We start from the raw sequence: 13470 nt of genomic DNA, 5'->3' as shown, positions 1-13470 counted from the left end.
CAAGTAATAAAAAGATCGTATAAGTATCGTAATAATGATATCTAAAATTGTTTAGAAAGCTCAGTGTTCTGTATAATTTTATAAAAATATATGTGACAATGTAAAATTCGAAAATTTTCTAATTATTTAACTCTTTGTGATTTGCTAATAATTTTCTAAAAATGTAGCCTACCTAAAACATTTTTATGTTCTTGGACGAGCAGGTAGTCAAACAAGGTGAAGATAAGAGCAAGAAAACGGAAGACTCGGCGAAGAGAGCAGAGAAAGAGATCGACGGACGAACAACCGGAGAGAAAGAGAGAGAGAGAGAGAGAGAGAGAGAGAGGCGAAACGGCGAGAAAGGGCCAGGTAGAGAGAAGGGCAAAACAAACAAATTAACGTCAGAGTCGCTTGTTTATTGTTGGGTGGGGACACGGTAACCACGCCTTTGTCAAGCACGCCCTCCGAGAGTGTTACCTCCGTTATCCCCCGTTATCCCCCGTTGTCACCCCCACCAGTATCAAACGCCCCTGGCTCGCTTGGTATCTCCCCACCTAACATCGAGACGAACCCCCTAGGCCGATGTGTTCGGGTGTGTACACGGTGATGGAAGTGACGTCAGCAACCCCGATGCCGGGCATGCAACAGGCTGCTCTCGGCTGGTTACTGAAACAACCCCGAACGACCGCGCGCAACTTGCCCACTTGCCTTTAAATTTGCCCATTACACCTCAAAGAAGTCAACGATTTATCTATGCATTTTCTTGTACACATTGTATACAAGGTCATCTCCTACAAATAAAATCCAGAATATTTTATATTTTTATAAAGACTTTTTATTAATTATTAAAAATAATAACTTGGATAAACTAACGATAACTAAAGATAAATTTAATAAACTTGAAAAACTTCATTTATCGATAAGTCATCTAACTGATTTCTGAGATCCCAGTGTGTCATAAATTTTAATCATCATTTCTTAGAAGTTTTTTATTAGTAAATAAACTAATCTTCATACTTTTCGAGATTTTTATGTTTCTTTGCTCTTTATGATCCACTACTGGTTTCTTTCAGCTACAAAACGCTTAAGATGTGTTCGCGATCGGCAATGATAACTTCTAAGATATTATTGATTATCTGACATAAGTCATGATAAAGGGAAAGGGAGAACTCAGCCAAGATGCTCGCGTAAACGGATATGATAAGAGAGCGACAAAAGAGGAGGACAAAAGGGGGAAGGGACGGCTGTCTAGCGGGTCCGAGCGAGTCCGGCGAGTTAGTCGGCGAGAGGGCCGCAGCCGCGCGGATTGTAAATTATACCGGGCAGATAGAGAGAAATTCATGCTCTGATGACGCAGCGTTAACCACTCTCCGGTCATGCGATGATCAAAGGTAACAGTAATGGCCCGTGAGAGGATATCCGCCTGTATTTCGCCTAATATACTGCTCGCTAAATGCTGACGCGATTTCGTTAGCCGGACGGAGAGAGAGAGAGAGAGAGCGACGAGAGGCGGATGAGGAAGGGGCGATGAGACGTGCGAAGGGCGATAAACGCACCACGAGAGCGAGACAGAGCAGGAGAGAGACGAGGACGCGAAGAGAAACGCAGAATGCCATAAATTGTCGAGGCAACGTGTGCACCTAATCTGAACACAGTCCGTGTCGACGGACGATCAAGCGAGAGATCGCGCTTACGTGTAGCTTTCAAAAATTTCACACATTACCGATCTCCTCCCGCTTCGCCCCGTCCCCGGCTCGATCCATCATTTCGGCAGTTTACCAGGAGTCGCGCGAAAATTATCCCGATAACGCCTTCTCCCGTGGCTCGTTTCTCTCTGGAATTCGTATTGAAAAAAAGTTAAAATTATTATTAACAGTTTTTAACGAAAAAAAAAATTCAAAAATTGTTATATCACTGAATAGAAAAATGCTTTTTAATGAGAAATATTTATTTTATCAAAACAAGTAATTCTACATGTATATATTTCAAAATAAAATCTTGCATGTTTTTTTAACTGTACGAATTATGTATTCCCGATTTATCCAAGTGAAGCTTATCCATAATATATATGTGTGTGTGTGTGTATAACGATCTTTTTCGTAAAATTCTATATATGGTAAATTTCGTGCGACCTCCAAGATTCGTTTTCAAAAATCTTACATAGTCAAACATACACGTATGCATATTTATCTGAGGGTTGTCGAAAAACCGTAATAAAGCTCGAGAACGCGTATATTCCGGGGACGATCGAATAAAGGGACCTCCCTGTACACGGTAGTATCGGTATAATAGTGTTTCTCACCCCTCCGACACAATAGGTCGGCCAGGTCAAGTGTGCGCACACTAATCATGCTCCTGGTCGGAGAAGCGGAGATCCGAAAATGTACTGACGAAATGCGAACTATGCACGAATCACAATGCCCGGCTCGCACTCTCGGCCAGATGCCACGGGGCATTCTGCGTGACGCTGCCCTACGGCCGGTATGCGAGGGCCCTGGATGCTGGAACGCGCGCGTTTTCCCGGACCGCGTATCGATCATCCGCGATATATACGCGCCGGATAATATTAGCCCGTGTAGTTGATTTCGCGCCATTCTTTGGCAAGTTGATGGAAATTTCGCTACGTTGTATTTTCGGGACGATACAGCGCTCTTGGAGTAAAATCAAGAAGTTAATTCTTTTCGTTTATAAATATTTTATTTTATCAAGGATATTTGTTTATAATTTTTTAAAATTTAAATTTGAAATTATAGAAACGATAGAAAAGAGATTATATGGTATCGTGTGTATCTGATTTTGATTTTAAATGTTATTGTTCAAAGCGATATGGTTATTCAATTTATTTAAAATTACTTGATTCGGCCTTTTTACAGCATATGTGTAAATGTATTTCTCGGTATAATCCATGATGTAAAAATTATGATTATTATCATAATTTAAATAATATAGATTTGTTCTAGATTTATAAAAAAATGTTATTTTTGCGGCAGATTCTATATTTATACAAAACGTTTCTAAAGTCACGAAAAAAAAACAAGGGCAACTCTTAATGGAAAAATAATTAAAAAACATATGACTGTAATTGTGAAATTTTCGTAATTATGTAAATGTATTACTTTTTAGAAAATTATGAAAATTAGTGCAGTTTATCAATTAGTGATAAAATTGTTACATATAATAGAGAATTGCTTAGAGAGTAATCTTGTCGTAAACACACACATATGTATTAAAATTATACTCTCCCTATTTTCTGAAAATTATATCTCGTCCATTTAAATTTGTAAAAAATGCATATTAATAATAAGCTATAATATAAAAATGTATATTTCATGATTTATTAAATCCTGTATTATTGTTAGAATATAGTTAATAAACAAAAAATAAATATATTTTTTACATTTTTCACATCTTTAACGCAACATCCATAACAGGACCGAGATTGCATTCCATTATTCGTTCTATCGCGTGCAAGAGACTTGCGATGGCATACAGGAGACGCGAGGGCTATTGTGAGAAGACGGCGCGGGTAGCCAAAAAGCCAAAGTATGTGTCTGCCACCTGTCTCGCGAGTGCGAGATTGTGTGAGGAGAGCGTTATTCGATCGCTTTCGAGAAATCTAAGAAACTGTGTCGAAAGTTTTCCCACATAAAGCTGAAGAGGGATCGCGCGAGAACGAGGGGGCGGATGTGTCGCGCGAGAAATCACAATGAAGACTTTCGGCCACTGTTGTGGGATTCGTGTCGAGAATGACAAAAGATTCGAGTCGCGACGCAGAAGAGTAAAAAGGACGAACTGTTATCCGGGGGTTCGATGGAGGAAAAGAGGGAGGGAGGGAGGGAGGGAGAGAGAAAGAGTAGAGAACGCGTGGGATAAGGGAGGATTAAAATCGAGTACCCCTCTTCTCGAGGGATATTAATCCGTCCCTTATTACAGATACGATAGTTCGTTTTTTTTTTGTGCTGCTTTGCGCTGCATAGATGACCCTCGAACTCTCGCGGATAATATAATAGGGATTAAATATGCATACAAATACACACGCATTCGTCCAGTACATATACATGTACACTTTATGATAATTTACAAATTGTATAATTTACGAATGTATAAAGAAATATATATTTGTATTGTTTTTATGTTTTTTTTGGTTTTTTTTTCCCTTAAAAATTGCATGTATATAGACTATTGAGAATACGTATATTTCAAAGCTTAAATAATAAATAAATTAAATATAAAGCAAAGACGCGAGTTCTGAGACTCATAGCTTCAAACGTTCAGCTCCACACCATGAAACACGCGGTGCAGGGGGAAAAAGACGAGCAGGGAGTTTGAGGGGGTGTCTTTGAATGGGTAAGTTCCGGATTTAAAATCCCGGTCTCCACTCGAAATCGCGTTACCGAACGTGTGTCTCCGCACCCTTCGCAGCGTGCGAAGGGATTAAGAGTACTACCTACGTAAAGTTCTCTGCCTATTTCCATGATACTCACACCACGGGGTATTCTTGGGTAACCGCAGATGCAACGTGTCAAAGTCTCGCTCTCGAGTCTCAAGTCTGTAAACGTAAGCGTGTTAATACGTCGTCCTCATCGTCGTCGCTGTCGTCGTCGTCGTCATCATTCTCGCGAAAGGGATAACCGACGAGCGAATGGCAAATGCGCGCGTGGCAACGTAATGCGAAATGAAGGGCCGCAAACGAGCCAACGTATCGTCCTCCGTCCTTAATGCCAGAAAGAAGAAAAGAAAAGAGGAAACCGCTCTTCCAATGTGTGGTAATTTAATTTCAAAGTGGGCGCGCCCGCAACACGCACGAGGAAACGAGAAATGTAATTAGAGAGTACTAACTACTCGAGCTTTTGCACGATATAATTAGCTCCGTCGGCTCGCTTTCTACTACGAAAGGCGAGAAGGAGAGTTTCAGGATTTACGTATCGGATCTTTATACCTTCGCCACGTTTCATACTGTTTATTCGAGCGGCGAATAAAGTGTATCGGCAAGAATAACAAAGATTTAAAACGCATCTACTCTTATCTAAGCGAGTAACATAAATATTGTAGAGGCTATATTCATATTTCCTTTTCTTTACAAAGTTTTATAGCGTATAATCTTTATTGATTAATACTAATTATTTTGATTTAATTATCTTTAGTCTCTTAATATTATTATTATCTCTTTTTCTGATATCTTTGCAATATTCATAAAATTTTTTAATATTTTATTATGAACTAAAAAATTATTGATTTTAAACTTAATTTGTCTATACCTATTTATTTTTATTTAATCGCTTTACATTGTAATGTTTTATTTATGATTATTAGAGATATGTCAAAATATATTTAAACATATCTTATCCATTAGCTATCTACATAATTATCTATCTAATTATACTCTGAAAACTTGTAAATATGTATTTAGCAAAATATGTATTGTATTTGAAACATGACATACCACCATAAGCGTTGCAAGCCTCCCCTTCACGGTGGTCCATTTCCCATCGTTCATCGTCTGTCGCCTGCTTGGGGAAAATATCGTAACTTCGTATAAAATATCTTGTATAGATCGCTCTGGTACATGACCGGTCGACGATGGGTCATCCAATACTCTACTCTATGGCAAACTTTTTTGTGCTCCGGGATGCCTACATGGCTCGTTCCACGAGATCCACGTTCATCGTTCGTCTCGTCGTAAGCAGCGAAGACTCTTTATGGGTTCCCGGCGTAATATTACGCTTCTGGGTGGCTTGCCCTTTCGATGACAAATTCCTTGTTTTTGAAACGTCGCTCTCACATTTTCCTATTAAACTCTGTTCGATAATCGTAAATATCATTGAAAGAGTTAATTTAAAGCTTATATAAGGAGAGCAAGATACATAGTGTACAATCGCAACGGTAAATAAGGATTGCACTATATTAGCAAATAAAAATACTAGCTTAATATTCGAGTATCTAATTTATCTCATGTCAGCTTTATTTTAAATTCTTACTGTTTACTATAATTTTATTCACACCAATCTAAAAATTTTTTTTGGACTTGCTTGATCTCTTTCATGACTTATGAATTATAGATTTCTTTGAAATCAAAAGACACACGTATTTTTAATATGTGTTTTCATAATAGTTAAAAATATTAAAAATAATGCTAAAATAATTAAATTTTGTAAATTAATAATTCTTCTAGAAAGATGCATAATCGATAATTTATTTCTGATAGAAGTGCCAGTAGATCTGCTATTAAAATTAGAAGCAATAATAAGTCAACTTGTATATTTATATGATATATTCGGGCATTTATCAAATTATTCTTTGTCAAAACTTGCAGGTACGATACGTTTCTTATTTTTTAATACTATTGATATCGAAAACTACTTATAATTTAGGAACAGATTTAAATGTGAAAAATAACAAAAGTATGATATTTAAATTTATAAACATTATGTTTTTTAAACATTAAATATATTCGCGACGGATCGTATTACAAGAGTAACTCTTTATAGATATGACAGAATCGTGCCAGAGCAAAGAACGTGTCGATGCAAATAAGTGATATGAAGTATGCACGATCGCTAACTATAACCGATTGAATTCGTGACTCGACGGACATTAATGAAATCGAACACCGTGACATTCTCTTGCGCAGTGAATTGCGTATGTAACAAACACGCATAAAGATAGCCTCAAGTATCGCGTAAGATATATTGCGCGAACAGAGAATATATCTCCAATTCGTCTTATCTATTATTCTCAAGGATCGTTAGATAACTTAAATCGAGAGATCTCTCCCTCTTGAAAAATACAATATATTAATTGCATAGATCTTTTGCGCTGTCTTTCATCTACAAGTTTTTTTTATACAGAGCCGGTTTTTCTTTGGCAAAAATATATTCGAAATTTATTATCTCTTCCAATAATTTTTTAACATCTATTTTAAATAGGCTTGACATAAATTATAAGAACAAAACCAATTCCAAATTTAATACAAAATAAAATATTGCTTGCTCTTTTATCGTCGAGCCTTGATTCGCGCGAGTGACAGTCATATTATACATTTTCAATAGCTGTAAAATTATTAATCTGCTGCTATTAAAACAAATTTATATCTCAATTTAATTTCTAATATCAATTTCTTACAATTCTATTTGTAATATCAATAGCTGTCGATATCACCGATAGTCTTAATTTGTATTTAAAGAAGAACAATATATAACGATGTTAGTATATATATATATAACTGTTTTTACAAAAATATAATCTTCCTTAGAAAAGAGTTTCTGCGTTATCGTCTAGCAATGACTCGATCGTGCGAATTGCTCTCCAAATAAGTCATCATCGATCCGGTTCGTGACCGTAAGTAGCATTGGTCTCGCTCTCGAGAATTCCCGCCGATAACAATGAAGAAAAATAGTCATCGCGGTCGCGCGTAACACGCGCCGCACGGCATCCGCATAATCGCGACAAACACGTCCGGCAGTTAGGCCAGTTCGACTCACGAGCCTAACAGTGTACAGAAATAGACAGCGGCCCGCGACGAATCGTACAAAGCTTGACATCTCCATCGTCGAGGCGCGATGAAAACGAGAAACGGGCCCCGCCGGAGTCACGCCCAACGTGATCCATTGTCTGTCGGGCATGTCGTTCCGCCCGAGATTTATCGTTCGGGGTCCTCTCTCTTGTCATTATCCACGCTCGATTCGCGACGATTATCGAGCTCGTCGCACCGATCTGCGTCCATCCCTCCCACGAAATTTGTTTTTACCACGATTCCTGCCGTCTGAGCGAAATGTTCGTGAGTTGCACACACACACACATACGTACACATCGTCGAGCTAACATATAAAAATCAAATTAAACTCGTTCTTCATTTTTCTAAGATTATCGTACAGTGAAAGAAAAACTATTTTGATATTTTATTATTTGCTGTTTTGCAAAAAAGCTCTCTTGAAATGTTTAGAAAAATAAGAGGGAGCAATATATAAATGAAGCATTATATTTTACGGTAAAATTGAATAAAAAGTCGCGCCATTTTTTCGTTACTTTTGCCTCCACATTAAAAAAAAAAAACAAAAAAAAAATTGATTGCGTAACGCGACATTTCTTTCGTTATCGAGTCTCCGAGTGGATAAAAGAATACAGGATATAGAAAACAGACGAGAGTAACGACATATTTGCATCCGTGATATCATTCATCGAGCGAGCGAGATTTATCGTCCGAATAAGAGCGTCTCGTTATTCCGTACGCCGAATTCGCCGAGCGATTTTCCCACCCGGATCGTACCCGTCGTCAATTTTGTTTTTCGACGCAGCGGCCGTTAGCGCCGTTTCAGTCGCGGCGATTCGCAAACGGCTGCTCCGGCGTGGACGTCCGTCGTAAACCCCGCTGTTATTAGTATGTCGAACGATGTTGCGAGCAACGAGAATGTCGATCCGGCAGGCGTACGCGCCATTAATCCGCGCACCAAATTACAAAAGCCACGCTGATGTTCAATGGCCTGAGCGCGATTGCCGCGCTGCGTTACTTTTCGCGCGCGTACGTTAAATTTCGCATCGGGAACATATTTCTGAAGAATCCAGATGAGACGAGCCCATTTCTCTCGTTCGAGAAACTTTCCATGCTTTTCGTGACCAGTTTCATCGAATGTTGAAGATCCAAGAACATGAAAAAATTTCTTCCCCAACATTTATGTATGAGCTATTTAATACAATAGAAGGATATATATAAGTTAATTTTTTTTTCTTATCTTGAAAAATCACAAAGTTTGTAAAAATATTTAATACATAAAGTCTAGCTACTTAATTTTATTGAGTACTTTTATATTTATGTTTATAAAATAAGAAATTCTAAAGGAATTTCTAAATCTAAAATTTCATATAACGTCAAAATGATTAAGTATAATACGCTCTTTGAAATATATAATGTTTATGACTTATAATATTGTTTTATATGTAACTCATGCGCGAGAAATATAAAGTTTAAAGTGCCGAATAAGATCACTTAAATCTTCAATATAGTCTTCATTTCTTTAAACATAGCATAAATCTATAAACTCTTCAACATTAATAAAATTGATCATATTGAGAATATCAAGGGTTACATGCAATAATCAATACATACCCTATCAAAAATGTTACGTTTAAAAAAATATACTATACGAGTTACGAATTTCGAAAACACGTGTCCAGCTGCGTATTTCGAAGCGGCCGAAAAAGATATCAAAAGAGCGATCTTTCGCACGCTATCCCACGGATAGAGGATTGCGTTACGCAATGACACTTACGCATCCACATTTACGTACACATGTGTACGTAAATATCACATAGGCACACATCCGTTATCCGTAGCGTGCAGGCGAACGAAAAGCGACCTCGACGAAGTTGCCTGTATGAGAGGGAATGAGACGAAAGGATCCGAGGGATGCAGGAAACGGGATGGAGGTACGGGGGAGAAAGTTGCGCGCGGGGGTAGTTCGCGTGGGTGGCGGTGGTGGTGGCGGTGGCGGCGGCGGTGGCGGCGGCGGCGGCGGCGGCGGCGGTGGTGGCGGCGGTGGCGAGGTAGTCATGACGACCGCAGGCGACCAATCATCCGGAAGTAACGCAGCGCGAGATAACTCTGCATCCAATCAGGTTTAAAGCGGGGACAGGGTTGGCCATCCCCCGCAGAAAATCACCCCCGTAGCGAAATTTCCACCGTACGAGGGTAGATATACAAGACGACAGACGGCTTTCTCCCTCTCTGTCTCTCTCTTTTTCTATCGCTATCGTACTCCGCTCTCGAAGTCGGAATGACGGCGGGACGATGGCGGTTGTTATCCCTCCTCCCATTTTTTTTTTCGTCTTTTAATTCATAACCTTCGACCGTCAGTGATAACCTGCAGGTCGCTGATAAGGGAGCCGCAATGTCTAGGGATGAGAATATCTGAGGCGAAGGGAGCAGCGGCAGCAGCGGCGGCTGATGAGCTCGAAGATCGAGTTTTATATAGACGGAGGAAAAAGAGTTTCTGGCAAGGATATCTAATCTTTAGGATCTATTCCTCGTGACCGTTTTTCCACGTTGTATTTTCTTTCGTGTATCGCTCTTTACGGATTATTCGTAGAGATAAAAATTTTGATTGTTAGCAAAAATATATAGCAAGCGTTTTGAAATATTTATTAGAGATATCTAAAGATCTTGCAACTAATTGATTTTTAAATACATATTACGTTTTCGTTCTCTTTTTTTTTTATATTCTCGTTCATTCAAAAATTGTTTTCTATAAAAAATATCTTCTGTAATAATATGAATGTAAAGATAATAATGTAAATAAGTATCAGTATTTGTCTAAGGAAGAAAATCCAGAAAAAATAATAAAAATAATATAATACGGAAGCGTATTTTAAATACACATGTGTGTGATGTTTTTATTAATTTTTCTGAGATACTCTATCTTAAACAAATTTAATCATCATTATAATGTGTTACATGTTACATACTCGATTTACACAACAATTTCTTTAAATATAATATATGTTTATATTATACATGTAGCAGCACAAATATTAAAAATACCAAATACCGTTTCTATAAATTGTAAAATCAAATCTATCAATCGTTGGCCAAATCAATATGACCAATTTATTTTTTCAATATGACTTCAATTTATTTTTTCATTATAATTTATAGTTTGCATTACTTTTCGTCAGCATAAAACACATTTTTCATGATACGTTCGATAACGTGCAACACGGTTCTCGTAGCTATTCTCTCAAGATACTTCGTAGAAGTGAAAAAAAAAAAAAAAAAAAAATACACATAGCTTACACGTAAACGTGCCGTCTTATATATATCGAAAATGCGTTTATGGTCTGGCAGCGAACCGATAAGAAGCCCCATAAAACGAACGGCGTCCCATAAGTGTTCGCGGCGTAACTTCGGGATCGTCCGGGCTGTATCCCGCATTTGTCACGTTTATCGACTTCGCGCCGTGTACTCCGCACGGTTTCACCGTGACACAGTTCGTCGCACGAATGAATCCTACCGCTTTCCACCACGTCTCTGGTCCGGAAGGACGACACTTTCGAAATGAAAACTTTTTAACCCGCATCCAATTCCGAAATAATCGTTACGCGGCCATATTACGAATCTCTTATGCTATCTTAGAGTCAATAAGAAGAGCAACATAATTGTTTTCTCTCGAAAATCTCTAAGAAATAAAATTATAAGTATTAAGGTACGGAGAAAGACCGCATCTTCGCAGATAAGGCGTTTTTGAATGAACTAAGAAATAAATATTTATTTTGCACGTATAGGAAATAGAATCAAATAACCTTTTTGAAGAGGATCTCCGTTCTTTAAGGATTATTTGTGTCCCTTAAAAATTTATTGGCGCATAATTATTCGCGAAAAGACAGTGAGGATACGATTTTTTTTTGAAAAGATCCACTCAGATCTTTATTTTACTATTGTTATCTACTTATATCATATTTCGATATAATTCTCCGAATCTTAAATGGACATTTAAGAATATCTGCTAGATGACTTTGTTAGGTTGCACTGCTGCTCTTGCGGAAAATCCTCTTTAAACAGCTCTTACTGGCAAATCTCGCGCGAGATCGAATCGCTAATTCGCTTCGCGTCTTTTTGATTACGATATAAATTCAGGGAAGCGGAAGGAAATAAAGGAAGAAAAAAATTTTTTCTCATCATTCTCTCTCTTTCTCCCTTCGCGCTCACATAGCGTGCCTACCTCTGCGCGGTGAAAGATGGATGGATGAATTCCATCGTTATCGAGTCGCACCCCCGGTTTGTGAAACGGGGCAGACCTCACCCCGCCCGCAAAATCTCTCGGCCGAACGTGCATATTTCCATTTGACACGCCTCGTCGGGCGCCTGATTTTATTAAAAACCTCCGTAACCCGATTCCGCGCGCTCCCACGAGGAATAAAATGTTTCTTCCATACTCACAACTCTCTCTCGATTTACGCAAGATGAGCGCGATCAGTTTCGACGCTTCAGAGAGATACACTGGATCGCGATGATGATTTTTCCTGGCGTCAGAAATCAATAAGTCTTTTCACTTACTTTACACTATATGTTAAGTGAGAAATATGTATAATTAAATAGAATATTAATTTTCAAAAATTTACAAATATTTCCGGACAAATTGTTGCGCCTGATCTTACAATTTTAATAATGAATATATCTGAAATGCATGGATTATTAAAAATAATTATTTAGTTTTTAAATAAAATAATAATTGAAAAACATTATATATATTTGTTTTTTCCGTGTGAAAATAATAAATACAAATATATAGGAAATATTTATTGCAATAACTAACGTTTCGTGATAATATTTTTAAAGGTTTTGAAAGGAATATCAAAAATTCTTATTTAAAATAATATTCAAAACTTTTAAATTGGAATTAATTATCAGAAATTTTGTTGTAATTATTAATTATTACAATAAATATCAGATTTATACATGGTAAATATTTAAATTCATTAAATAAGAATAATATATTTTTTGCAGTTTAGAAGACCTGTTCCTTAAATTGATAAAATCGGGAGGGTAGAGGGGAAGAATCTGAAGGATGAAAAGCAACCTAACTTTACTAAAACAATAAGAACTTTGCTAATCATATTAATTGGCGTACAGTTCGTTACTTACCGATACACTTGACCCCTCGTTTCGTAACTCAATTAGTCGTCTTAATACACGAGTATTCTCTGGATGCCGAAAATCTGGAATATACAGCGAGAAGAAGAAGAGAGAGAAAAGACGAGAGACGAGTATAAGACAGGTCGCGCGAAAAACGAAAGAGGAAGGGAGAAAATCGGCATGGTAAACGAGGTCGAGTGTTGGCAGCTATATAATTTCGATGACAAGCAAAAGGGTGGTTATCTCTCGTTGCCTCTCACCCTCTTGCCACGGACTGCGAGTGGTGAGCCACCCCCGCGTGATTGTATTAATTCAAGCCGTCCCCTTCCGCCCCGACTTCCCATTTACACCTCGCTCTCCCTTCTGTTCTGCCTCTTCCTCGCGTCCCGTTCTCTCTCCTCGTTCCCCTTCTCGCTGTCGTCGTCATCTCTCCTGAAGCACAACTTCCGGAGACAAACGAAGCGTGTCGGCGTCGCGTATAATGAAGCGCGCTCATTCGCTTCCTCGGCAGTGCCGTTTTCTTGCCGCCCAACTTCGCGCAAAGAGATGCCAGTCGGTGGCTAAATCTAAATTTGTAGCTGACGATCCTGAAATCCATGAATCATAGATAATCGATAATGATAGCTCTAAGAAGATTAGAAAAGTTAAAAGGCTAAGAGAGAGGAGAATATTGTCAATATTATTATTATAGAAGCGTGGAAATAACATATTCATTTAGTCGTAGTATAATATCGAATTAGTTATCATGTTACAAGAAAATTAATTATTAAGTCTTATCGAGAATTCAGTTTTAAAGAAAAACCAGGTGTGATAAAAGATTATAAAAAGCAAAGTTTTGATTATTAAAAAAATAGAACTTTCTTTAT

General features: G+C 37.9%; 1 protein-coding gene across 3 annotated transcripts in view; it reads right to left on the bottom strand.

Moving 5' to 3' along the window:
- Positions 1 to 5435, bottom strand: part of LOC138934060 (paired box protein Pax-6) — a 92315-nt gene extending 86880 nt beyond the window's left edge. For 2 of the 3 annotated variants that reach the window (XR_011447087.1, XM_070297464.1), the window contains exon 1: positions 5423 to 5435. The gene's annotated coding sequence lies outside the window, so the exon portion shown is untranslated. Of the gene's footprint in view, positions 1 to 1702; positions 1724 to 5422 lie in introns of those variants that run through there. The other variant, XM_070297473.1, reaches the window with a different exon arrangement.
- Between the last annotated feature and the right edge of the window lie 8035 nt (positions 5436 to 13470).

The sequence above is a fragment of the Polyergus mexicanus genome, unplaced genomic scaffold, assembly GCF_030449975.1.
Source record: "Polyergus mexicanus isolate NDT 795.1 unplaced genomic scaffold, iyPolMexi1.0 SCAF_1, whole genome shotgun sequence".
Classification (NCBI taxonomy): Eukaryota; Metazoa; Arthropoda; class Insecta; order Hymenoptera; family Formicidae; genus Polyergus; species Polyergus mexicanus.
Note: the sequence above shows the minus strand (reverse complement) of the source record. Positions and strands in the feature narration are given on the sequence as shown.